The 27,873-nt window shown below is 49.5% G+C and overlaps 1 protein-coding gene across 5 annotated transcripts in view; it reads left to right on the plus strand.

The window, feature by feature from the left end:
* The window catches only part of DNAH9 (dynein axonemal heavy chain 9), a 1,014,643-nt gene that overhangs the window by 53,280 nt on the left and 933,490 nt on the right, over positions 1 to 27,873 (plus strand). The gene's annotated exons all lie outside the window — the stretch shown is intronic.

Here is a 27,873-nt window from a genome sequence, read left to right on the forward strand (position 1 = left end):
CTGGATTTTCGTCTATAGTAGCGCCCTTGGTGGCACTCACTAAGAAAGGGGCGGATGTTGCTCACTGGTCTTGTGAGGCTAAAGCGGCTTTTGCCCGTCTCAAAAGGGCATTTGTTTCGGCCAAGGTGCTGCGACACCCAGATCCAGAGCGTCCTTTTGTGGTGGAGGTGGATGCCTCTGAGATGGGTATTGGGGCAGTGCTTTCTCAGATGGGAGTGCCTGATAATCGCCTTCATCCCTGTGCTTACTTTTCCCGTAAATTTTCGCCTGCCGAGATGAATTATGACGTGGGTAACCGGGAATTGTTGGCTATTAAGGATGCACTCGAGGAGTGGAGACACTGGCTTGAGGGGGCTAAGTTTGTGGTCTCAATTCTCACTGACCATAAGAATCTGGCATATTTAGAGTCAGCGAAGCGTCTCAATGCCAGGCAGGCACGATGGGCTTTGTTTTTTGCTCGCTTTAATTTTTTGATAACATATCGCCCTGGGTCAAAAAACATCAAGGCTGATGCGCTCTCGCGGAGTTTTGCTCCAATCCAGGAGACCACCGAGGAGCCGTTGCCCATTGTTTCCCCATCATGTATTAAAGTGGGCATTACCCAGGACCTCTTATCATTAGTCCTTAGAGCACAGGAGCAGGCTCCTCCAGACCTTCCGGTAGGTCTTTTGTTTGTGCCTCCTAGGTTAAGACAGCGAGTGTTCCTGGAATTCCATGCCAAGAAGTCGGCAGGTCACCCGGGTATTGCCAGAACTCGGGAGTTGCTATCTAGGGCGGTGTGGTGGCCCTCGGTGGCTAAGGATGTGGATCAGTGGGTTCGGGCATGTGACATCTGTGCCCGAAATAAGACTCCTAGAGGGGTTCCTGTTGGCCCATTACATCCACTCTCTATCCCATCTAAGCCATGGACCCACATTTCAATGGATTTTGTGGTGGACTTGCCCAAATCCTCGGGGATGACAGCCATCTGGGTTGTCGTTGACAAGTTTTCGAAGATGGCGCACTTCGTTCCACTGGTTGGGCTGCCATCAGCCAGACGCCTGTCTGAATTATTTATGCTGCATGTTGTGCGTCTCCACGGGTTGCCACTTGATGTGGTCTCTGACCGCGGATCCCAGTTTGTGGCCAAATTCTGGAGGGCATTTTGTTCCGATCTCCAGATTTCTGTCAGCTTGTCGTCAGGCTACCATCCGCAGTCTAATGGGCAGACTGAAAGGGTGAACCAGTCCTTGGAGCAGTTCCTCGGGTGTTATGTCTCCAAGTGTCAGACTGACTGGGTTGCTCATCTGTCCATGGCGGAGTTTGCCTATAACAACGCGGCTCACTCTGCTACAGGGATCTCTCCCTTCCTTTGTGTGTATGGGCATCATCCTAAGGCCAATTCTTTTGACCCCCTGGACTCCACGCCTGGTGGTTCCTCTGTGGTTTCGGTCCTTAGAGGTATTTGGCGGAAAGTGAAGAAAGCCCTTGTGTCTGTGTCATTAGTGACCAAAAGGGTTTTTGATAAGCGGAAAAGACCCTGCAGCTTCAAATTAGGAGACTTCGTCTGGTTGTCTACCAAGAATTTGAAGTTGAGACAGCCATCTCATAAGTTAGGGCCCCGGTTCATCGGCCCTTATAAGATCACCAGGGTTATCAATCCGGTGGCATTTCAGTTAGATCTGCCCCGTTCTTTGGGTATCAATAAAACATTTCATTGTTCCCTTTTAAAACGGGCGATTAGTAATCCTTCTTCCAGTGGAAGACCTTCCCCTCTTCTGATACGTGGCCAGAGGGAGTTTGTTGTTGAAAGGATTCTTGACTCCAAGGTGGTTCGGGGTCGGCTGTCATTTTTGGTGCACTGGAAGGGGTATGGCCCGGAGGAGCGGTCGTGGGTGCGCAGTTGTGATCTTCATGCCCCCAGACTGATACGCTCTTTCTTCTCGCAGTTCCCCGATAAACCCGGTGGTAGGGGTTCTTTGACCCCTCGTCAGAGGGGGGGTACTGTTAGGGTCTCCTGCCCTGTGCTGCCACGTCGTCATGGCAACCGGGAGACAAGTGCTAGTGGAGTAACCTGAGCGCAGCTGATACTCCGGTTCGGGTCTTTTGCTGTGCAGTGGTTATAGGCTCTGTGCACGGCAGGGGATCCGGTGCTGGTTTTTGTGCTCACAGTCTGTGAGGTCTGAGTGGGGCGTGGACAGCACCTGCTTTATAAGGCCTCTTTTCAGGGTAAGCAGATGCTGCTGAATCTTTGTTGGTTAGTCAGTTCATGAAAGTTAGCCAGTACTGTGTAGCTTTGTATTTGTTTGTTGCTTACTGCAAATAGGCCTGGGGATTTGGTATTACACTCTGCCAATCCAGACCTAGCAGTAAGACTGGAGTCAGTCGTTTAGCTTGCTGGGGTTCTGTTACTACTCTGTGAACTTAGCAAGTTTGCGGCTGTATTCTAAGACTTGCCTGTCTAATCCTGTCTCACTGTGCTAGGTGTCAGGGGTCAGTTTAGTGGCAGTAAGCTAAAACCTGTGCACTGCAAGTGAGAATTAGGATTGTGGAGATTCTCCTTGTGTCTATCATTCCATCTCTGACCAAGGAGTTTACTGCCACACCCGTTGGTAACCCTTTAGGGTTTTGCTGTTGCCCTTAGCAACAGCATTTCGGGTTCTCTACGTATTAAAACACAACATCTTGCTTTTCCATCTGAGCAGTTCTCATACAAGGGAGATACCCAGTTCCTTAGCCTCTGGGCTTCTCTGTTCACTTTGTGTGTATTTTGTTACCCTATCACCTTCTGTGTACATTATGTCATATCCCCCAGTTTGTCTGTGAGTCCATCTGTTTTGCATAACAGTTCAAACACCAGTACATTCCTGCAGACACTGGAGTGCATAACAGTTCTGACACCAGTACTTTTCTGCAGGCACTGGTGTGCATAACAGAATCCCACTGAAGTTCAGAGATATTGCCTGGCTTTCCTTCCAAGGGAGACTTTATGTGCGGGGTAATCTCAAGTGTCGAAGTGCCGATGATCATGGTTGCCCACGTGAGGAATGTCTAGGGGAGGAGGAGACAATGGACCACTTCCTCCTTGAGTGTCCCTTCAATATAAATGTTTGTAAAGCGGTTTCAAGGGTCTTACGCATCCCGTGCCTTTCGGGGCATAGTTACCCTGAGTTGGTTTATGGGACGTTCAAAGGGTATAAAGAATATGATTTAACCACAATTTTTTTAGTTAGTTTAGCAGTTAGGTTTCACACATGGGGTGCACGGTGTCAGGTTTCCCTCAGAGCAAAGGTCCTCCCCTGTGAAGTGGTGGTGGGAAATATTCTACACGAGATTAGGGGGATGATGGATATGGATCGGAGGAGGTTGGATGCTGTTGAGTGGTCCAGGCTCTGGCGCCACTTGAAACCCCCTTGAGTGGGTAGCAGAAATCCTTTTCTTGTTCATCTTTTGGCTTTCTGTTCTTCACCTCCCCGTAGATTTTCTTTTTCTGGTTCTTTTGTTGAGACTGTTTACATGTGGCATTTTTTCTGGTTATGATGTGTATTGTTTGTATAGTAGGTTGGTTTTGTCTAGATGATATATGTTAAGCTGTACTGGCAGTATGTGCAGCCATACAAGCTTTGTTGATTTCTGTTTGTTTAGCTAGACAACAATTCAGTGTATACTGTGTGTCTTGTTTTATGAATTTTACCAGATTTATATAATATATGTTGCAATTTTCTTAATAAAAAGATACCCACTTGTATTTTGCTTGGTCCAAAGCTGTTTTGGGCATGAAATACACTGGCAAAGTGAGCACAAACACCATTTTATAAATTGCCATTTTGAATAAGTAGCTGTAGTTTTGCAAGGGTTAACTAGTCTTGGGCCACAAATTTGACACCTGAAATCAACAAAGCGTGGTCACTTACATATGACTCACTTGTACTTTGCTTGGCCCAACACTGTTTTGGGCATGAAATACACTGGCAAAGTGGGCACACACACCATATTTTGTTCCTAGTTCCGAAACCGAATAGATCCTCCCTGCCCATTCTAAACCTCAAGTCTTTGAACAATTTTGTGAAGGTTTCCAAGTTCCGTATGGAAACCCTTCACTCTATTGTTCTGGCTTTGGAGCCCATGGACTATATGGTAGCTATGGACACACCGGAAACTTACCTACATATACCTATTGCCATATCGCATCAACAAAACCTGCGGTTTGCTATTGGCAACCTACATTATCAATTCCAGGCCTTACCTTTTTGCCGACCACGGCTCCGCAAATCTTCAACAAGGTCATGGCGGTTATGACTGCCCTGCTCCGCCGTTAGGGTATCAGGATCCCACCAGGTCTGGACGATTTGTTTATCCTGGGAAACTCCCCAGAGGTTCTCCTCCGTCATCTGGAACTGAGGGTCCAATTTCTGCAAGCCCACGGGTGGCACATCAACTGGAAGAAATCCTCCCTGGTCCCAGCTCAGAGCATGGTGCACCTGGGGGCATTGTTGGACACAACCAACGGTTGTTCTGGTCTCAGGAGAAGGTCCTGAAGCATCAGGACAATATACAATACTTCCTTTCTCACCCATGAGTGTCGATACACTCGGCGATGCAAGTACTAGGCCTCATGGTGTCGGCTTTGGACATGGTGGAGTATGCTCAGTTCCACTCTCGCCCTCTGCAGAAGCTAATCCTTGCCAAGTGGGACGGTCTGCCTCACCGGATCAGATCTCACATGATATCCTTGACTCCAGAGGTTCGTCTGTCACTGACCTGGTAGCTACAGGACCAACAATTGAGCAGGGGTTGTCCCTTCTGGATCTCCAACTGGGTCCTTCTGACGACGGATGCCAGTCTGCGGGGTTGGGGTGCAGTGTTGGAACTACATTCTCTTCAGGGTCGGTGGACCAGGGAGGAATCTCTCCTTCCGATAAATATTCTGGAGTTGCGGGCAGTGTTCAATGCTCTGAAACTTGCCCTGACTCTGGTACAGAACAGGCCTTTTCAAGTACAATTGGACAATGCTACCACGGTGGCGTACATAAACCATCAAGGCGGCACTCGAAGCCGCATGGCAATGTTGGAAGTGTCAAAGATCCTTCGCTTGGCGGAACGCCATCTGCCAGCCATATCGGCAGTGTTCATTCTGGGGGTCCTCAACTGGAAAGCTGACTTCCTCAGTCGTCAGGACATACACGCCAGAGAGTGGAGCCTTCATCCTGAAGTATTTCAACTCCTAGTAGACAAGTGGGGTCTACCAGATGTAGACCTGATTGCTTCTCGAGACTATGACAAGGTTACGGTCTTCGGTGCAAGAATAAGGGATCCTCATGCAGCGTTCGTGGACACACTGGCAATTCCATGGAACTTTTGGCTGCCGTACGTGTTCCCTCCGGTGTCACTCCTGCCCAGGGTAATAAGGAAGTTCGAGCAAGAAGGAGGAATCCTACTTCTACTCGCTCCAGCATGTCCCAGAGTACATTGCTTCTCAGACCTACAGGGTCTCTCGATAGAGCGTCCTCTTCTACTTCCACAATGCCCAGACCTCCTAGTTCAGGGCCCCTGTGTCTACTAGGATTTGGCCCATCTGGCTTTGACAGCGTGGCTCTTGAAGCTTCCGTCCTGAGTGCCAAAGTTTTTTCTGAGGCGGTCATTCAAACGATGTTGAAAGCCTGTAAACCAGCTTCGGCTCAGATTTATTATAGAGTCTGGAATTCTTACTTCACCTGGTCTGCGGCTAAGAATTATGATGCATACAAGTTCAGTACTGCAAAACTTTTGGCATTCCTGCAACAGGGCCTGGACGTAGGCCTTCGCCTCATTATACACCTTGATTCAGGTATCCACACTAGCAGCTCTCTGCTGAGATCCAACAGACTCATATACCGGCACTCTGGTTCCCGCAAGCCGCACACATCAGCACGCGGCTTCCATCTGCTACATCCGTCTTACTCGCTACACCAGCCCGGCGGCCTTCACCGTCTCCTTGCTGCATAGCACGAGTGGGCAACGCAGGATCAAGAACCGGGGACGCCCGGTATCGGACCAGCCCACAGGAGAGGTACATATTACAGCAGCTCAGCTCTGTGACGGGAACTTTGTGCACCACCTGGGACCGTTTTTCATTTACTATATATACAAATGAATCCACAAGTGATAACCTTGTGAGTGATTAAGGATCTTCAGCAAGTTCATTCATACAAGCTGTTCCAAACTTCTTACGATATCTATATTCAATGCACAAATATTGGAAAGCTGCTCAATCAGATGTAATATCAGTCAGGTGCTAAAAGAGAGGGGTAATTCTGTGTAAGAAAAAACAATTTGTGTTCCCTAATGCACACTGAGTGAGTAATAATACTACATAATAATCAGATAATACGGAGATCTTCGTTGCGTATATCTGCAGATATAGGGTTAAGCCCCCAGGCCGATCGACAAGGCTTCTCCGTCACTGGGGGTCCCTAATACTAGGTATGGGTCCGGGGTGCAGGACCCCATCATGCCGGCACAGGTCGGCTACCCCAGGTCAGCACACAGGTGAAAATTAATGAGGGTTAATAAGAAGCACAGAAGTGCTATGTAAGTGAAGTGTGATTAAAATACAAAAATATATACAAAGTGATAGGGAAAATCATGAGTGTTAATAAAGTGTTAGGGTGTGCCGACCTAAAGCCGCCCAGCCATACCGACACAGGGGCCACCGCACCCCACACCCACCCCATAAATAATTACATATATGTCTGGGTCTAAATGCCCAGTGTAAGGCCACATAATAATGGCTCCTACAGCATCTGAGAGCCAGCTTACCTGGAGATACCCCTGGCTTCTCCAATGGCAGTCTGGAGTCAGCAATCCCTCCTAATGCTGACCCATCCATGCCTCTCTAAATACAATGCACAAATATTGGAAAGATGCTCAATCAGATGTAACATCAGTCAGGTGCTAAAAGGGAGGGGTAATTCTGTGTAAGAAAAAACAATTTGTGTTCCCTAATGCACATTGAGTGAGTAATAATACTACATAATAATCAGATAATACGGAGATCTTAGTTGCGTATATCTGCAGATATAGGGTTAAGCCCCCAGGCCGATCGACAAGGCTTCTCCGTCACTGGGGGTCCCTAATACTAGGTATGGGTCCGGGGTGCAGGACCCCATCATGCCGGCACAGGTCAGCTACCCCAGGTCAGCACACAGGTGAAAATTAATGAGGGTTAATAAGAAGCACAGAAGTGCTTTATAACATAGCCATACATTTTACTATTCCTTAATCATTGGTATTATGATTAGTATGTTTTTATCTAGTGTTCTTGGTTAATAAATTGTGATAATTCTTTTAAACGTCGGCTCTCATCATTCTTTTCCCTGATACATTGCGCAGCCGTTTCCCTGTTTCTTGCACCTTGCAAAACTACAGCTACTTATTCAAAATGGTAAAATATGGTGTGTGTGCCCACTTTGCCAGTGTATTTCATGCCCAAAACAGTGTTGGGCCAGGCAAAATACAAGTGGGTCACATGCAAGTGACCACCCTCTGTTGTTTTCAGGTGTCAAATTTGTGGCCCAAGACTGGTTAAACCTTGCAAAACTACAGCTACTTATTCAAAATGGCAAAATATGGTGTGTGTGCCCACTTTGCCAGTGTATTGCATGCCCAAAACAGCGTTGGGCCAGGCAAAATACAAGTAAGTCACATGCAAGTGACCACCCTCTGTTGTTTTCGGGGGTCACATTTGTGGCCCAAGACTGGTTAACCCTTGCAAAACTACAGCTACTTATTCAAAATAGTAAAATATGGTGTGTGTGCCCACTTTGCCAGTGTATTTCATGCCTAAAACAGCATTGGGCCAGGCAAAATACAAGTGGGTCACATGCAACTGACCACCCTCTATTGTTTTTGGGGGTCAAATTTGTGGCCCAAGACTAGTTAACCCTTGCAAAACTACAGCTACTTATTCAAAATGGTAAAATATGGTGTGAGTGCCCACTTTGCCAGTGTATTTCATGCCCAAAACAGGGTTGGGCCAAGCAAAATACAACTGGGTCATATGTAAGTGACCACATTCTGTTGATTTCAGGTGTCAAATTTGTGGCCCAGGACTGGTTAACCCTTGCAAAACTACAGCTACTTATTCAAAATGGTAAATTATGGTGTTTGTGCCCACTTTGCCAGTGTATTTCATGCCCAAACCAGCGTTGGGCCAAGCAAAATACAAGTGGGTCATATGTAAGTGACGACTCTCTGTTGATTTCAGGGTTAAAATTTGTGACCCAAGACTCATTAACCCTTGCAAAACTAAATATTCTGAATAAGAAGCTGGAGCTCGAATAAGAAGTGAATAAGAAGCTGGCCGAATAAGAAGCCAACTTCAGCATCGTCTTGATCATCTGACTTTAAAGTCCTTGCATATGAGTTCTTTATCATACCCACTTATGCTATTTCTGTTCTTGATACTCACCTCAGAGCTGAATTTTGTGGTACATTGATTTGTAGTACAATGATATGGGGCTCTATTCAGGAGGTTAATTTTCTCGTAAAAAATGCGGAAAGGAGTACCTCTTTCTCTTACGTCCTAGAGGATGCTTGGGTCCACATTAGTACCATGGGGTATAGACAGGTCCCTTGGGAGCCATGGGCACTTTAAGAGTTTGATAGTGTGGGCGGCTCCTCCCTCTATGCCCCTCCTTCCAGACTTAGTTTAGAAAATGTGACCGGTGGAGCCGGTCACAGCTAGGGAAGCTCCATAGGAGTTTTTCTAGTTTTGTTATTTTTATTAGAGTTAGCCACAGGAAGGCTGCTGGCAACAGCCTCCCTGCTTTGTGGGACTTAGGGGGGAAGTAGTATCCAACTAGGGAAGCCAATCCCGGGCCATTTTTTCAATCCCGGGCATCGGGATTGAAAAATGGCCAATCCCGGGATACACCCCGCCCCGCACACATAACTCACCATATACCGGGGCCGGGTGGGTAGGGGACATCCTCCGCTCTCTCCTGGCAGCTCCCAGCGGCGTGTGCCGGGCAGCGTCTCAGTATCCTGTGGTTGCTCAACGCTGATCCCTCAATCCCGGGATTGGAGCTTCCAATCCCGGGTTTGAATCCCGTCCATTTTTTACCCTAAATCCCGGGATCCCACCGATCCCATCCCGGGATTGGCCACCATATGTCCAACCCTCTCAGGTTAATAGCCACTATCTCTGCTGACAGGACACTGAGCTCCTGAGGTGATGATTGCAAGCCCCCCGAGGCGACCGCTGACTCCCACAGCATCCGCCACCCCCTAACAAAGCCAGAAGACGTCGGTGGTGTGTAGGTTGCTGGCAACCCGACAAGCGGGGAGCCGGTGAGTATGGCGGAATCAGGGTTGGAGCGCTGCCGCTGCGCTCCGGAGGGCTCAAAGGTACTGAGGTGCGGCGCTGTGAGGGGCGCCCTGGGCCAGCGCATTACCCTTATAACTGGTCATTTAGGCTATCAGGGATGTGTTTCTGCTGCTAGCGCCTAGCGCTCTTTTTACCTCAGGCCTGTATAATCCTAAAATGCGGGAAGACGCGCCTTGTCAGGGGGCGGAGCTTCTCAGAGTGGATCCAGCAACTCACCAGCGCCATTTTCTCCCTGCAGATCTTACACAGAAAACGCTGACAGGGAGCGCTGACCCTCCACATAACTCCAGCTATCCTGTGCGGTACCAGGGGGTTAAAGAAGGGGGGAAGAGAGTGTTAGTCACTATTTTACACTGTGTAGTCTATTAAGGTTGCAGAGTCAGCGCCAGGCTTTTATAATATACTGCCTACTGGGGCGCTGTGTGGGTGCTGGCTCTATTAACTCTGTGTCTCTCTGAAGGTACTCGGGGGAAACTGTGTCTGACATTTTCCTGTGAGTGTGTGTACATATTTCTCACATTACCATGTCTAGGGACTCTGTGTCTTGTGCTGCAGAGCAGGGCCGGATTAACAATGGGGCGGATGGAGCTGCAGCTCCAGGCCCTCCATTGAAAATAGGCCCACAGCCTGCCACAGTGAAGGGGCACATAAACGCTGGCATTACAATGAGTCACACTGACTCATTGTATACCGCTGCCAGCACTACAATCACGGCGACACAGTGCCCCTGCCCCAGGCCAGTCCGTGCATTCAAGTCCCGGCCGGTCAGATGAGGAGGGTCCGCTTTCCACTCTCCTCTCGGGCACCTCCTCCTCCCTCCCCCCCCCCCCGGACTACTAATGGTGCTGATGTGCTCAGTGACATGCAGGGGGGAGGAGCGATTGTCCCCTCTACTCTCAGCTCCTTCCCCCAGTGCTAGTCATGAGGACATCCCAGCTGGAGGAGGAGGAGGAGGAGGAGGTGCAGCTCCTCCCCTTTCTTGGTGCCGCTAGCTGGTAGCCGCACAGTGCACAGCGTGGCTTCGGCGGGGGTTGGTGGAGGGCAGGCTAACCAGCTGTATCCGCTAATATCCCCCACGATGGTACAGCATAGCAACAATGTGGACCTCTGACCAATAGTAAGCCCATTTCGACTTGCCTGGAGGCCCCCTGTATTTTGCCAGAGTACACCGCAAACTGAAGTGTTTCTCCCGGATTCCCACTGCACGTGGGTGGCCCCCAGTCCCCCTTCCTCCCTCACCATGCTTTTAGCAGCCCTCCGGCACCTGTCAGATTCCTGCCCTGCAGTTTGGAGGGGTTTCTGTGCGATCTCCTCTAGTCACCAGTGTCCAGTCTCCGGCATCCACTCAGAGCTACCAGCCCAGCACCACAGTCATTGACAGGAACCAGAACCAAAGCGGACCAATCATCCAACAGGTTGGAAGTCCCGCGAATCGCGGCATTTTGGGGGCGGAGCCTAAGAGAATGGTGCCTTATCCTGTACACAGCTGATCACCCCTGCTTGGCGAGTGGGGAGGTGGGTGTGGGTATATGTAGGTGTGTATGCATGGACATATATATATATATATATTAGGGGTACCAATGAGAAAATCTGTATTACTGCCCCTATTACAAGTTGCTCCCATGTCAGTGAGTAGCTTTTTTCCTTAAGCTCACTCTTTGTCCCCTCACAGCTCCAACCCCCCCTTCCCCATCTGCAGCACCCCCAGTATCCCACACAGATTCCCCTCTCTTGCTTACTCTATCCCCTTACAGCTCCAACTCCCCCCCCCCACCATTCACCATCCCCATCCACTTCAAAACAATGTAAGAACATTAAAGTTTAAACTTTAAAGTAGTAGTTACCACCAAAGCTGGATTAATGTCTGTCACATTTGTATGTATGTAACATATACTGCATGTGTATAATTATGTAGGTGCGATGTCAGCGTGTAGCCCTGCTGTGTAGAGGGCCCTACAGACATGGCGATCCGCCGCCGAGCTGCCCAACCGCCGATACGGCAGACGGGCGACCCGGTGGCGGGGGGCAGTGACGGGTGGAGTGAAGTTTCTTCACTCCCTTCGTCACCCGGCTCTATACAAGTACAGGCAAATATGGACAGGATCGTCCATATTGGCCTGCATGCACAGCCGACGGAGCACGAGCAAAGAATGAGCGCGGGGCCGCGCATCGTTCATCGCTGGTGCCTCCACGCTCAAAGATATGAACGTTATCTCGTTCAGTAATGTCAGCGTGTAGCCCTGCTGTGTAACGTAGGTGTGATGTCAGCGTGTAGCCCTGCTGTGTAACGTAGGTGTGATGTCAGCGTGTAGCCCTGCTGTGTAACGTAGGTGTGAGGTTGGCGTGTAGCCCTGCTGTGTAACGTAGGTGTGATGTCGGCGTGTAGCCCTGCTGTGTAATGTAGGTGTGAGGTCGGCATGTAGCCCTGCTGTGTAATGTAGGTGTGATGTCGGCGTGTAGCCCTGCTGTTAAACGTAGGTGTGAGGTCGGCGTGTAGCCCTGCTGTGTAACGTAGGTGTGAGGTCGGCGTGTAGCCCTGCTGTGTAATGTAGGTGTGAGGTCGGCGTGTAGCCCTGCTGTGTAATGTACATGTGTTGTCAGTTTGTAGACCTGATGTGTGACCCAAGTGGAGAATCCACCCGAAGGTCGTAACTCTGACCGTCGGTATTTGAGCGTCGGTATCTTGAATGCTGGGATCCCGACTGGCGGTCAATTGACTGCCTCCCCATAAACAGACTAGGAGGGGAGGGAGGGGGCACACTGACATATATACAGACAAGTAGGGGACACACTAATACAAAATATAGACTAGGAGGGGGGCACACTAAAACATACACACAGTAAGAGCGGTTGGAGGGCACACTAATACTTATACAGACTAGGCGGGGAGGAAGGCACACTGACGCATGCAAACTGACACTTATACAGACTAGGACGTGAGGGGGAGCACTGACACACATACAGGCTAAGAGAGGAGGGGGGGGGGGAGGGCACACTAATAGGTAGTGCCTAGATCCCCTTTGCCGAGGGGACCTTTCCTATAATGCACTGGGTCATTGTCACCATCTATTGGGAACAGTAACCTGTGGCGAGCAAAGTGAGACATCGGGCACGAAGTATGGCAAGCGAAGCAAGGCCGCGAGGGTACAATTAAGCCAAACAAGAACAGAAAATAACTTATAACAAATCCAGATTGGAAAAAATAAAAATGCTTTAATGGCATAAGGCAACCTCCGCCCTCATCTGATATCACATCCGGGTCCTTAAGGTGATGGGTATATTGATTCTACCCACACTAATACATATACAGGCAAGGAGAGGAGGGGACACAATGATGCTCATACAAAACAGGAGGGGAGGGGGCACACTAATGCATATACTTTTAAGGACACACATCTTTTCAGTGGCCATGCCCCCTTTTTTGGCGCACGCAACAATACTCCTGTTTCATTTCCCATACACGCACTTCAAAATCCACACTTTAACGACCACTGTATGTATGTGTATGTATGGGTCAGTTGCTCTGTTCCTCTATTAAGTGGTTGAAGGTAGGCACTAGTTATGACCTCCATGGAGATAGCCACACCCATGGTACAGGCCACATCCCCTATTTAGACCACTCTCACCACAGCGCTTGTCACATCTTCTGCCAAGGCACACAATAGGCCCTTCATAAATTTCAGCTCCAGGCCCATGTGGACCTTAATCTGGCACTGCTGCAGAGTATGTATCTTCCCCAAAGGAATCCATTCCATGTACTCTGGAATGTAATGTCATGACTCAGCCTTCTGAATCCTAACCGTTGTGGGTGACTTCAATTAAGGGAATGATATCCCAGATTTCATCTAGGATAGCTCATAATGAGACTGAAACTCAGGTTTTGAAAAAATCTGTAGAGGTTTTGTTTGCTTCTGTTCCCACAGCCTCCTTAAACTCCCCTGGTATATGCCCAAAGAAGCGTGCTCTTGCCCAAATTCTGCAAGTCGACACGGATACCGACTCTGAGACAGTGATGGGGATAGGCGGGGGGGGGGTGAGGCATCCCTTGCAAAGGGGGTGCAGCTCATGAATGAGGCAATTAGGGATGTGTTACACATTACTGACAAAGTACCTGAGCAGGTCGAGGAGGCTTACTTTACGGACATTAAGAAAGCCTCCCTGACTTTTCCTGCATCTAAGGAATTAAACGCATTATTTGAAAAATCCTGGGAAAACTCGCAGAAAGAATTTCAGATCCAAAAGTGGGTTCTTGTGGCTTTTCCCTTTCCTGAGGAGGATAGGAAAAAGTGGGAAAACCCCCCTATAGTAGAAGCTTCTGTATCTAGACTGTCTAAAAAGGTGGTTTTACCGGTCCCTGGGTCTACCGCGTTAAAAGAACCGGCAGAACGCAAGATTGAGACTACGCTCAAATCCATATACACTGCTTCAGGCGTGGCGTCAAGGCCCACTATTGCCTGTGCATGGATTTCTAAAGCCATAGTAAAGTGGTCAGACACATTACTAGAGGAATTAGATTCTATGGATAGAAGTGACATTGAAATGTTTTTACATCACATACAGGATTCTGCAGGTTTCATGGTGGAGGCCATGAAGGACCTGGGTCATCTGACTGCAAGGACGTCTTCCATGGCTTTCTCGGCACACAGGGGACTCTGGCTGCGCCAATGGTCTGCAGACGCGGAATCCAAGAGTAGTGTGGAGAACCTACCCTTCACAGGTCAGGCTCTATTTGGGGAAGCTTTGGATGCGTGGATCTCCACGGCAACCGCTGGTAAGTCAACCTTTCTTCCCTCAGCCACCCAGACACCAAAGAAAAGAGGTGGTCGGGGAAAATCCAGAAAACCTGCACCTGCAAGTTCCCAGGAACAGAAGCCTGGCTCTGTTTCCTCACAATCCTCAGCATGACGGTGGACCTCCCATCCTGGAGAGTGGGCAGGTGGGAGTGAGACTCAGACTTTTCAGTCACGTCTGGGTATCATCCGGCCTGGATCCCTGGGTACAGGATATTGTGTCCCAGGGGTACAGACTGGAATTTCAAGAGCTCCCGCCTCACAGATTCTTCATCTCTGGCTTACCAGCTTTGCTGACAGAAAGGGCTATCCTACAGGAAGCCATTCAAATATTGGAAAGGGCAAATGTCATTGTTACGGTTCCACCTCATCTGGAAAGCAAGGGTTACTTACTATTCAAACCTATTTGTGGTACCGAAACCGGATGGTTCGGTCAGACCAATTTTGAACCTGAAGTCCTTAAACCCTTTTCTCTGACGTCCTAGTGGATGCTGGGTACTCCGTAAGGACCATGGGGTATAGATGGGCTCCGCAGGAGACTGGGCACTCTTAAAAGAAAGATTAGGTACTATATCTGGTGTGCACTGGCTCCTCCCTCTATGCCCCTCCTCCAGACCTCAGTTAGTATCTGTGCCCGGCCAGAGCTGGATACACCCTAGGGGCTCTCCTGAGCTTCCTAGAAAAGAAAGTATTTGTTAGGTTTTTTATTTTCAGTGAGATCTGCTGGCAACAGACTCACTGCTACGTGGGACTGAGGGGAGAGAAGCGAACCTACCTGCTTGCAGCTAGTTTGGGCTTCTAAGGCTACTGGACATCATTAGCTCCAGAGGGATCGAACACAGGCCCAGCCTCGGTCGTCCGGTCCCAGAGCCGCGCCGCCGTCCCCCTTGCAGAGCCAGAAGAACGAAGAGAAGTTGAAAATCGGCGGCTGAAGACTCCGGTCTTCATTAAGGTAGCGCACAGCACTGCAGCTGTGCGTCATTGCTCCCTTAGCACACTACACACTCCGGTCACTGATGGGTGCAGGGCGCTGGGGGGGGGGCGCCCTGGGCAGCAATTAGATTACCTTACTTGGCGAAGTCTGATAAACTGTATATGTGCATTAACCCCCGCCATTAAAGTACATAAAAGGACAGAAGCCCGCCGTGAAGGGGGCCGGGCCTTCTTCCTCAGCACACCGGCGCCATTTTCTCTTCACAGCTCAGCTGGAAGGAAGCTCCCCAGGCTCTCCCCTGCAGTATCCTGGTACACAAAGGGTAAAAAAGAGAGGGGGGGGCACATAAATTTAGGCGCAAAACTGTGTATATAAGCTGCTATAGGGGAAAAATCACTCAGTATAGTTACATCCCTGTATTATATAGCGCTGTGGTGTGTGCTGGCATACTCTCTCTCTGTCTCTCCAAATGGCCTGGTGGGGGAACTGTCTTCAAATAGAGCATCCCCTGTGTGTGTGGTGTGTCGGTACGCGTGTGTCGACATGCCTGAGGTAAAAGGCTCCTCTAAGGAGGTGATAGAGCGGATAAGTGTGTGGGAGGGTGTCTCCGTCAACAACGCCGACACCTGTTTGGATATGTGTAAGTGCTGAGGTAAAATTATTGCACAAAAGGTTAGGGAACAGAAAGGAAATCTACCCTGGTCTGTCCCTATGTCACAGAGTCCTTCAGAGTCTCTCTATGTTCACTATCCAAAATAACAAAGTATCGACACGGAGTTTAACTCCACTGTCGACTACGATAATGCAAAGTTACAGCCAAGAGAGCTAAAAGATATTCAATATATGATTATTGGAATAAAAGATGATTTGCATATCACTGATGACTCATCTGTCCCTGACACGAGAGTACACATGTTAAGGGGAAGAATACTGAGGTAAATTTCCCTCCTCTCATGAGGAAAAAGAGCGGGAATCTCCAGACAAGAGACGGCAGCTTCCCACAAGAGAATTCTCAGGCTGTATCCTTTCCCCACTAGGGCCAGGATGTGTTGAGAATCTTCCCCTTGGGTGTCCTGTTTGCACTAGTTATTCTCAGGGATCCTGCAGATAGCGTGCACATTCTAGTATACTACCCAGACCGGCGATTGTGTCGGCATGGGTTTATAGCGCTGTGGCAGCGTGGACAGGTACCTTATCAGCAGAGATTGATACCCTAGTATGCATATAAATATTTTAAGATGCTGTCTTAAGTGACAGATATATAATTATAAAGCATGCCCAAAGGGACATGAGTATACTGGGTCCTAGAGACAAAAGCTATGTCGATTTCTGCTTGACGTGTCCTGTAGAATATACATTGGACAGATGATGCCGACTTAAGAGGCATATGGAAGGCTGAGGATTGTGTGGAGAAAGGTTCTCGGGCCTGGTCTCCACAGTTATAGCTGGTAATTCTGATATTTTGCCTTATATTCCTGCACAGCCTAGGAAAGCACGACATTATTAAATGCAGCTTTTCGAATAAAGAAACAAGAAAGTCTGAGGTGCGTCCTTTCTTGTCAGAGCCGGGGGCAGAGGAAAGAAGCTGTACAACACAGCTAGTCCCCAGGAACAGTAGTCCTCCCCGGCCTCTACAAAAATCCACCGCATGTCGCTGGGGCTCCACAGGCGGAGCTAGGCCCGGTGGGGACACGCCTTCGTAAGTTCAGCCACAAGTGGGTTCACTCCCTGTTAGATCCCTGGGCAATAGAAATTGTATCGCAGGGATACAGGCTGGACTGTGTGAAGATGCCCCCTCACCGAGGACCCGGCAGGCTTCCCCCCAAGAGAGGGAGCCAGTGTTAACTGCAATTCGTAAATTGTATCTTCAACAGGTGGTGGTCAAGGGTCCCCTCCTTCAACAAGAGGGTGTTATTATTCGACCATGTTATAATCCCGAAACCAGACGGTTCGGTTAGACCCATATTGAATTAAAATCCCTGTACATATACCTGAAAAGGTTCAGGTTCAAGTTGGAATCGCTAAGAGCGGTCATTGCATGCCTGAAATGAATCGGGACATAAGGGATGCATACCTTCGTGTCCCCATTTATCCACCTCGTCAGGCGTACCTCAGAATTGCGGTACGGGATTGTCATTACCAATTTCACCAAGGTAATGGCGGATATGATGGTGCTCCTGCGGAAGCAAGGTGTCACTATTATCACATACTTGGATGATCTCCTCATTAAAGCGAGATCAAGAGAGCAGTTGCTGGACAGCGTATCACCTTCTCTGGAAGTGAAACGGCAACACGACTGGATTCTATATATTCCAAAGTCGCAGTTGGTTCCTACAGCTCATCTGCCTCGCCTAGGCATGATCCTAGACACAGACCAGAAGAGGGTTTATCTCCCGATAGAGAGAGCTCAGGAGCTCATGACACTGGTCAGGAATCCATTGAAAACCAAAACAGGTGTCAGTGCATCACTGCACTCGAGTCCTGGGAAGGATGATGGCATCATACGAGGCCATCCCCTTCGGCTGGTTCCATGCAAGGACTATGGAACTTACTGGACAAGTGGTCCGGATCACATCTTCAGATGCATCGGTTAATCACCCTATCCCCCAGGGCAAGGGTGTCTCTCCTGTGGTGGCTGCGGAGTGCTCACCTTCTCGAGGGCTGCAGATTCGGCATTCAGGACTGGGTCCTGGTGACCACGGATGCAAACCTCCGAGGGTGGGGGGCAGTTACACAGGGAAGAAAATTCCAAGGTTTGTGGTCAAGCCAACAGACTTGCCTTCACATCAATATCCTGGAACTAAGGGCCATATACAACGCCCTAAGTCAAGCGGAGTTCCTGCTTCGCGACCTACCGGTTCTGATCCAGTCAGACCGCAGGGGCTCATGTAAACCGCCAGGGCGGCACAAGGAGCAGGGTGGCGAGGGTAGAAGCCACCAGAATTCTTCGCTGGGCGGAGAATCAAGTAAGCGCACTGTCAGCAGTGTTCATTCCGGGAGTGGACACGACCTCCACCCGGGAAAGGGGTGACTTCATCAGGAAGTCTTCACGCAGTTTTGCAAATTGATGGAAACTGCCTCAGGTGGACTACATGGCGTCCCACCTCAATAAAAAGATAAAAAAAGGTTTTACGCTGGGTCAAGGGACTCTCAGGCGATAGCTGTGGTCGCACTAGTAACACCGTGGGTGTTCCAGTCGGTCTATATATTCCCTCCTCTTCCTCTCAGACCCAAGGGCTGAGAATTGTAATAAACGGAGGAGTGTGAACAATATTCTTTGCTCCGGATTGGCCAAGAAGGACTCGGTACCCGGAACTGCAAGAAATGCTCTCAGAGGACCCATGGCCTCTGCCTCTCAGTCAGGACATGTTGCAACAGGGAACCTGTCTGATCCAAGACTTACCGCGGCTGCGTTGGACGGCATGGCAGTTGAACGCCGGATCCTAGCGGAAAAGGGCATTCCGGATGCAGTTATTCCTACGCTGATAAAGGCTAGGAAAGACGTGACAGCAAGACTTTTTCACTGTATATGGCGAAAATAGGTTGCTTGGTGTGTGGCCGGGAAGGCCCTACAGAGGAATTCCAGGGGGGTCGATTCCTGCACTTCCTACAGTCAGGAGTAACTATGGGCCTAAAATTAGGATCCATAAAGGCCAAGATTTCGGCCCTATACCTTTTTCTCTCAAAAAGAACTGGCTTCACTGCCTGAAGTTCGGACGTTGTTACAGGGGTGCTGCATATTCAGCCCCTTTTGTGCCTCCAGTGGCACCTTGGGATCTTAACGTGTGTTGGATTCCTAAAATCCCACTGGTTTGAGCCACTTAAGACCGTGGAGCTAAAATATCTCACGTGGAAAGTGGTCATGCTTTTGGCCTTAGCTTGGACTAGGCGTGTGTCAGAATTGGTGGCTTTGTCATGTAAAAGCTCATATCTGATCTTCCATATGGAAAGGGCAGAATGGAGGACTCGTCCCCAATTTCTCCCTAAGGTGGTATCATCGTTTCATTTGAACCAACCTATTGTGGTGCCTGCGGCTACTAGGGACTTGGAGGATTCCAAGTTGCTGGACATAGTCCGGGCCCTGAAACTTTATGTTTCCAGGACGGCTAGAGTCAGAAAAACTGACTCGCTATTTATCCTGCATGCACCCAACAAGCTGGGTGCTCCTGCTTCAAAGCAGACTATTGCTCGCTGGATCTGTAGCACCATTCAGCTTGCACATTTTGCGGCTGGACTGCCGCATCCTAAATCAGTAGAAGCCCATTCCACGAGGAAGGTGGGCTCTTCTTGGGCGGCTGCCCGAGGGGTCTCGGCTTTACAACTTTGCCGAGCTGCTACTTGGTCGGGTTCAAACGCTTTTGCAAAATTCTACAAGTTTGATACCCTGGCTGAGGAGGACCTTGAGTTTGCTCATTCGGTGCTGCAGAGTCATCCGCACTCTCCCACCCGTTTGGGAGCTTTGGTATAATCCCCATGGTCCTTACGGAGTACCCAGCATCCACTAGGATGTCAGAGAAAATAAGAATTTACTCACCGGTAATTCTATTTCTCGTAGTCCGTAGTGGATGCTGGGAGCCCGTCCCAAGTGCGGACTCTCTGCAATACATGTATATAGTTATTGCTTAACTAAAGGGTTATTGTATGAGCCATCTGTTTAGAGAGGCTCAGTTATTGTTCATACTGTTAACTGGGTATAGTTATCACGAGTTGTACAGTGTGATTGGTGTGGCTGGTATGAGTCTTACCCTGGATTCCAAATCCTTTCCTAGTAATGTCAGCTCTTCCGGGCACAGTTTCCCTAACTGAGGTCTGGAGGAGGGGCATAGAGGGAGGAGCCAGTGCACACCAGATATAGTACCTAATCTTTCTTTTAAGAGTGCCCAGTCTCCTGCGGAGTCCGTCTATACCCCATGGTCCTTACGGAGTACCCAGCATCCACTACGGACTACGAGAAATAGAATTACCGGTGAGTAAATTCTTATTATTTGAGGAAATTCAAGTTCAAAATGGAGTCTCTGAGAGCGGTGATCTCAAGTCTGGAGGAGGGGGAATTCCTGGAATCCCTGGATACCAAGGATTCGTACCTTCACATTCCAATCTGGCAGCCTCACCAGGCTTATCTAAAATTTTTACTGCTGGACTGTCATTCTCAGTTCCAGGCACTGCCATTCGGCCTCTCCACGGCACCAAAGGTGTTCACCAAGGTGATGGCAGAGAGGATGGTACTGCTCCGCAGACGGCGAGTGAACATAATTCCATATCTGGACGATCTGCTGATAAAGGCGTCATCCAGGGAGAGGTTGTTTCAGTCCATTGCTCTCACGACTCGACTGCTCAGGGATCACGGATGGATCCTGAATCTTCCAAAGTCGCATTTGGAGCCGACAAGGAGATTGTCTTTCCTGGGGATGATCCTCGACACGGGAGTGCAGAGGGTGTTTCTTCCGGTGGAGAAGGCGTTGGTGATACAAACAATGGTCCGGGATGTCTTGAAGCCTGCCCGGGTATCGGTTCATCAGTGCATTCGCCTTCTGGGGAAGATGGTTGCTTCCTACGAGGCTCTGCAGTACGGAAGATTTTATGCACGGCCCTTCCAACTGGATCTCCTGGACAAGTGGTCGAGATCTCACCTGCACATGCGCCAGAGAATACGGCTGTCGACGAAAGCCAGGATTTCGCTCCTATGGTGGCTACAGATGCCTCACCTTTTCGAGGGCCGCAGGTTCGGGATTCAGAACTATGGGGGTAATTCCAAGTTGATCGCAGCAGGATTTTTGATAGCAACTGGGCAAAACCATGTGCACTGCAGGGGAGGCAGATATAACATGTGCAGAAAGAGCTAGATTTGGGTGGGTTATATTGTTTCTGTGCAGGGTAAATACTGGCTGCTTTATTTTTACACTGCAAATTAGATTGCAGATTGAACACACCACACCCAAATCTAACTCTCTCTGCACATGTTATATCTGCCTCCCCTGCAGTGCACATGGTTTTGCCCAGTTGCTATCAAAAATCCTGCTGCGATCAACTTGGAATTACCCCCTATATCCTTTATATCCTTTTAACCACGGATGCAAATCTCAGAGGTTAGCGCGCTGTCACCCAAGGGGAAACCTTCCAAGGAAGGTGGCCAAGTCTGGAATCCATCCTTCCAATAAACATTCTGGAACTAAGAGCTGTGTACAACGGTCTTCTACAGGCGGCACATCTTCTGAAAGATCAGGCCATTCAGGTTCAGTCGGACAATGTAACGACGGTGGCATACATAAACCGACAGGGCGGAACGAAGAGCAGGGCTGCAATGTCGGAGGTAACAAGGATCCTCCTTTGGGCAGAAAAGCACGCAATCTTCATTGCGGGAGTGGACAACTGGGAAGCAGACTTCCTCAGCAGACACGATCTCCATCCGGGAGAGTAGGGTCTCCATCCGGAGGTGTTCACGGAGGTAACAAATCTTTGGGGTATACTTCAAATAGACATGATGGCCTCCCGCCTCAACAAGAAGCTTCGGAGGTGCTGTTCCAGGTCGCGGGATCCACAGGCAGTGGCGGTGGATGCCCTGGTAACTCCGTGGGTGTTCAAGTCAGTGTACGTGTTCCCTCCACTTCCACTCATCCCAAAAATTCTAAATCTCCTAAAGAAAGCAAGAGTTCAGGCGATCTTCATTGCTCCGGACTGGCCAAGAAGAGCTTGGTACGCGGATCTTCTGGAGTTACTTCTGGAAGACCCGAGGCCTCTTCCTCTTCGAGAGGAACTTCTGCAACAAGGGCTGTTTGCTTATCAAGACTTACCGCGGCTACGTTTGCTGGCATGGAGGTTGAACACCAGACATTGGCGTGTGCACGGGGGGTGCCTGGTGCGCACAGGCACCCCCTAATGTCCGGCACCCCCAACTCACACACGCCACTGCACACAGACACAGGATCCCACCACCGCAGCTTTGGCAAGTGAGTTTCTGTCCCCAGTATGTGCATAGTGTGAGGAAGAGCGAGGTGAGGGGGGTGTTGGGAATTGGTGCCGGTGCTGTGAGACCTGGCCAGACGGAGGGAGCTGCCAAGGGTTGCGGGCAGTGTGCAGTGAGGACAGTGGTAGTTGCGGAGCTGACAGCAGGATGAACCTGCTAGCGGTAATTGCGGGTGCTACCAGCGGGATAGGAGCTGGTGGGTAGGGGGTGCGCCGGCCGAAGTTGTGCAGGGAGCGGGGTGCGCTTGCTGGCCGGAGTCGTGCGGGGACTGGGAGGAGGATGCATTTACCGGCCGTAACTGTGACCTGGGTGGGTGTTGCTGGGGGTGCGGGTGCCGGGGCTGTGTGCTTCATCTGGTCCCTGCATCCCTAGCCCTGTTCCTGTGCAGAATAGGTGGTTTGGGAGAAGACAGGGAGAGGGATAGCCACAACTTCGAGGCTGCTAATAAGAGTTGCTGCTTCTGGAACAGGATGCTGGTCTGGCCCATGCTAGTGGTGTCCTTCCAGAGCTGGCTGTAGAGCTGGTGCTGCTGGTCTAAGGGCAGAGTTCCAGCCTGCCCTGGAGGTGTTGAGTGATATCTGGGTCAGGAGTGGCTGGCGATGATGAGCACTCGGCAGCAAGCGCACCCACAAGTAAGCAAGGTACAATATAGGATGCTACAAAGCAGTAGTTGCCCATGTGTCCCTCCACACAGCCCACCCTGTACAGCAGGACAGTGCTGACCATTGTGAAGCAGAGAGGTAATGAAAGACGAGTTCTGTGACAATATATAATGTGTTTGTGAGCACTATGTGTCACATAATGTGTGTGTGGGAGGGCACTGTGTGTCATATGTGTTTAGGGCCCATTGACTTAATGAATAAAAAAGCGGTTGTTCAGCAGTACTGTCTGTCACTGTGAGTGAGTGCTATATGTGAATTCCAGCTCACACTGTGTGGCATAACATGAATTTGGCTCATACTGTGTGGCGTAATGTGAATGCGGCTCATACCGTGTGGCGTAATGTGAATGCAGCTCATACCGTGTGGCGTAATGTGAATGCAGCTCATACTGTGGCGTAATGTGAATGTGGCTCATACTGTGCGGTGTAATGTGAATGCGGCTCATACTGTGCGGCGTAATGTGAATGCGGCTCATACTGTGTGGTGTAATGTGAATGCGGCTCATACTGTGCGGTGTAATGTGAATGCTATTCATACTGTGTGGTGTAATGTGAATGCGGCTCATACTGTGTGGTGTAATGTGAATTTGGCTCATACCGTGTGGTGTAATGTGAATGCAGCTCATACTGTATGGTGTAATGTGAAGTTTGGCTCATACTGTGTGGTGTAATGTGAATGCAGCTCATACTGTGCAGTGTAATGTGAATGCGGCTCATACTGTGTGGTGTAATGTGAATGCGGCTCATACTGTGTGATGTAATGTGAAGTTTGGCTCATACTGTGCGGTGTAATATGAATGCGGCTCATACTGTGTGGTGTAATGTGAATGCGGCTCATAGTGTGTGGTGTAATGTGAATGCGGCTCATACTGTGTGGTGTAATGTGAATGCGGCTCATACTGTGTGGTGTAATGTGAATGCGGCTCATACTGTGTGGTGTAATGTGAATGCGGCTCATACTGTGTGGTGTAATGTGAATGCGGCTCATACTGTGCGGTGTAATGTGAATGCAGCTCATACTGTGTAGTTTAATGTGAAGTTTGGCTCATACTGTGCGGTGTAATGTGAATGCAGCTCATACTGTGCAGTGTAATGTGAATAAGGGGCACTATAGTCAGTGGCTGGTGAGCATGGGGACATGTATGACAAATGCTGGTGTCCAGTGGAGGAGTCTGATGGCATAGAAAGAGGCAGATGTGGCTCTGATAACACACGTGTAAATTTTAAACTTTAGAGTGTAGGTGCTGGGGGGGGGGGGGGGGTGCAAGAAGTGGGATGTGTGGGGGGGGGGGGGATGCATATGCACCTATTGTAGGCCCTCCACTTGATAGTTCTGCCACTGGGTCAGGGATTAGTTGGAGAAGTGTAAGCAGCAATATGGTGCAGGGGCAGCTGGTGCTCAGGGATATGCCGTAGCGGACAGTCAGTACCAGCCGGCGGTCACACCATTATGTTTCATTTTATTTCTCTGGGGTGTATTATATCTACTTGTATTAATAGGAAGTGGAACTAGGGAGAAATTAGATTAAACCATGTGATTTTACTGAGAGAATGTAAAGTAGTGCTAGACATGTCCCTGGGCGGTGCTAGACACGCCCAAAAGGTGGTTCTGGACACGCCCAAAGGGTGGTGCTAGACATGCCCAAAAGGCGGTTCACCCCCTAATAAAATTGTCTGCGCACACCTATGATGCCAGATCTTAGCTCGGAAGGACATTCCGAACAAGGTTATTCCTACCCTGATACAGGCTAGGAAGGAAGTAACGTCTAAACCAGGGGTGGGCAATTATTTCAGCTGGGGGGCCGCTTAACACTTCCAGTGAATAGTCGAGGGCCACACTCAAAATATCTTGTAAAATCGGGTCTGAACTGCGCATGCACCGAAATGTGCAGGTGCGTCTGTCCACAGCGTCGGGCAGCGACGGGATGGTACGAACAAATCGATCGCACAGTGATTGACAGGAAGAGGACGTTTGTGGGTGGCAATTGGCCGTTTTAGGGGAGTGTCCGGAAAAATGAAGGAGGGACCAGGCGTTTGGAGGGAGGGTTTCTGACGTCAGCTCCGGTCCCGATCATCGCACTGGAAGAGTAAGTCCTGGGCTGTGCAGCTCTCTGCAGATGCGATCACACCCCTGCACAGTGATTACCCCGTCCCCCTGTAGGCGGCGACTACCTGATCGCAGCAGTGCAAAAATCGCCTGCCAGCGATCAGGTCTGAAGTAGGCCCATAGTTATGTATATAACTATAAAAACATAGTGTGTGTGTGTGTATATATATATATATATCTATAAAAACATGCACCACAATATACATTACGGTTCCGGTATGAATGGTCGACCATGTTATGGTCGACAGTCATTAGGTCGACCACTATTGGTTGACATGGTCGAGATGGACACATGGTCGACACATGAAAATGGTCGACACATGAAAGGTCGACATATGAAAAGGTCGACATGAGTTTTTTTACCTTTTTTGGTGTCGTTTTTTGCGTAAAGTGACTGGGAACCCCAATTAGTGCACCGCGTCCCCTCGCATGGCTCGCTTCGCTCGCCATGCTTTGGGCATGGTGCCTTCGCTCCGCTACCGCTTCGCTCGGCACACTTTACCGTTCCAATCGTAGTCCATGTGGATCGTAAAGTATGGAAAAGTTCCCCAAAAGGAAAAAAAGTTAAAAAACTCATGTCGACCTTTTCATATGTCGACCTTTCATGTGTCGACCATGTGTCCATGTCGACCATGTCAATGTCGACCATAACATGGTCGACCATGTGAACGGATACCATACATTACATACATAGTTTTTTACAGGCTAATACAAAATGTCTGAAAAAAACACATACAATAAATAAATACATAAAAAACTACTGAAAACAAACAGCATCCTGTGTAATGCTGGTATTAACAGCTCCTGTCTCTCCCTGGGCACAGTTACTAGCTCCCACTGGACCCATATAGCAGTCTCTACCCCCCCCCCCCCCCCCCACCCATATAGCAGTCTCTATCCTTCCCTCTCCCTCCCCTAAACCCATAGAGCAGTCCCTCCCCCCCTCCCCTAAACCTATATAGCAGTCCCTACCCCTCCTCACCCCCCTCCCCTAAACCCGTATAGCAGTCCCTAATCCCCCCCCCCCCCCCCTACCCTGAACCAAAAAAGCAGTCTTTTAAAGTTAGCCACAGATCCCTTTACCTTTTTCACACAGTGGCAGATCCGCTGCCCAGATGATCTGCTGCCAGATTCCCGCTGCCCGCTGTGCCGCACGAGTCGCTGCTGCCTGCTGCCCACTCCTGCCATGGCCCCGCCCCCCGTGCTGCCCAGCGTCTGACGTCACAGTGGAAATCCCGGTCAGCAGACTCTGTGACGTGACCGGGATTTCCTCTGCGGCACCGCGTCTGGGAGCTATGGGAGTAATTCCGAGTTGATCGCAGCAGGAACTTTGTTAGCAGTTGGGCAAAACCATGTGCACTGCAGGGGGGCAGATGTAACATGTGCAGAGAGAGTTAGATTTGGGTGTGGTGTGTTCAATCTGCAATCTAAATTGCAGTGTAAAAATAAAGCAGACAGTATTTACCCTGCACAGAAACAAAATAACCCACCCAAATCTAACTCTCTCTGCACATGTTATATCTGCCTCCCCTGCAGTGCACATGGTTTTGCCCAACTGCTAACAAAGTTCCTGCTGCGATCAACTCAGAATTACCCCCTATGTAGCGCAATGACAAGCGGCTCAGCCAGTCGGGCCGCTTGTCATTGCACACTGGTGTGAGAGAGCGGGGCCAGGCAGAATCGGTTTGCGGGCCGGCCCGCGGTCCGCACGTTGCACACCCCTAGTCTAAACATTACCATCACATTTGGAAAAAGTAAGTGTCTTGGTGTGAATCCAAGAAGTTTCCTGCAGTGGAGTTTCAACTTGGACGGTTTGTACTCTTTCTGTAAGCAAGTGTGGATGTGTGCCTACGTTTGGGCTCCATAAAGGCCCAGATTTCGGCCTTGTTCATTTTCTTCCAGGAACAATTGGCTTCCCTCCCTGAGGTTCAGACTTTCTTTAAAGGGGTCCTGCACATCCAGCCTCCCTTTGTGCCTCCTACAGCACCTTGGGATCTTAATGAGGTGTTGCAGTTCCTGCAATCGGATTTGTTTGAGCCTTTACAGGAGGTTGAAGTCAAGTTTCTCACTTGGAAGGCGGTCACACTGTTGGCATTAGCATCTGCTAGACATGTGTCTGAATTGGGGGCTTTGTCCTGCAAAAGCCCCTACTAACTTTTCCACTCAAAGTCCTTGGATTTTGTAAGTGCTTTGAAAATGTATGTGAAGAGAACTTATCGTCACAGAAATTCAGACTCTCTCTTTGTCCTTTATGATCCCAACAAGATTGGGTGTCCTGCTTCTAAGCAGACGATTTCTCGCTGGATCAGGGTTGTCATTCCGAGTTGTTCGCTCGCTAGCAGATTTTAGCAGCATTGCACACGCTAGGCCGCCGCCCTCTGGGAGTGTATTTTAGCTTAGCAGAATTGCGAACGAAAGATTAGCAGAATTGCGAATAGAAAATTCTTAGCAGTTTCTGAGTAGCTCGAGACTTACTCCTACACTGCGTTCAGCTCAGGCCGTTTCATTCCTGGTTTGACGTCACAAACACGCCCTGCGTTCGGCCAGCCACTCCCCCGTTTCTCCAGACACTCCCGCGTTTTATCCTGGCACGCCTGCGTTTTTCCACACACTCCCTGAAAACGGACAGTTTCCGCCCAGAAACACCCACTTCCTGTCAATCACACTCCGATCACTTCAACGATGAAAATTCTTAGTTCGGACGTGAGTAAATCACTAAGTTTTGTGATAAAATACTTAGCACATGCGCACTGCGTCCCATGCGCATGCGCATTTCTTCCTTAATCGCTCCGTTGCGAAAATCGTCAACGAGCGAACAACTCGGAATGACCCCCCAGGTTCACTGTCCAGCATGCTTATTCTACGGCAGGATTGCAGTGTCCAAAATCTGGTAAGGCCCACTCTACTCGTAAGGTGAGTTCTTCCTGGGCAGCTTCCTGAGATGTCTCGCTTTAAAGCTTTGCCGAGCGACTACTTGGTCAGGGTCGAACACGTTTGCTAAGTTTTACAACTTCGATACTTTGGCCTCTGAGGACCTAAAGTTCGGTCTATCGGTTCTGCAGGAGCCTCTG

The sequence above is a fragment of the Pseudophryne corroboree genome, chromosome 3 (genome assembly GCF_028390025.1).
Source record: "Pseudophryne corroboree isolate aPseCor3 chromosome 3, aPseCor3.hap2, whole genome shotgun sequence".
NCBI lineage: Eukaryota > Metazoa > Chordata > Amphibia > Anura > Myobatrachidae > Pseudophryne > Pseudophryne corroboree.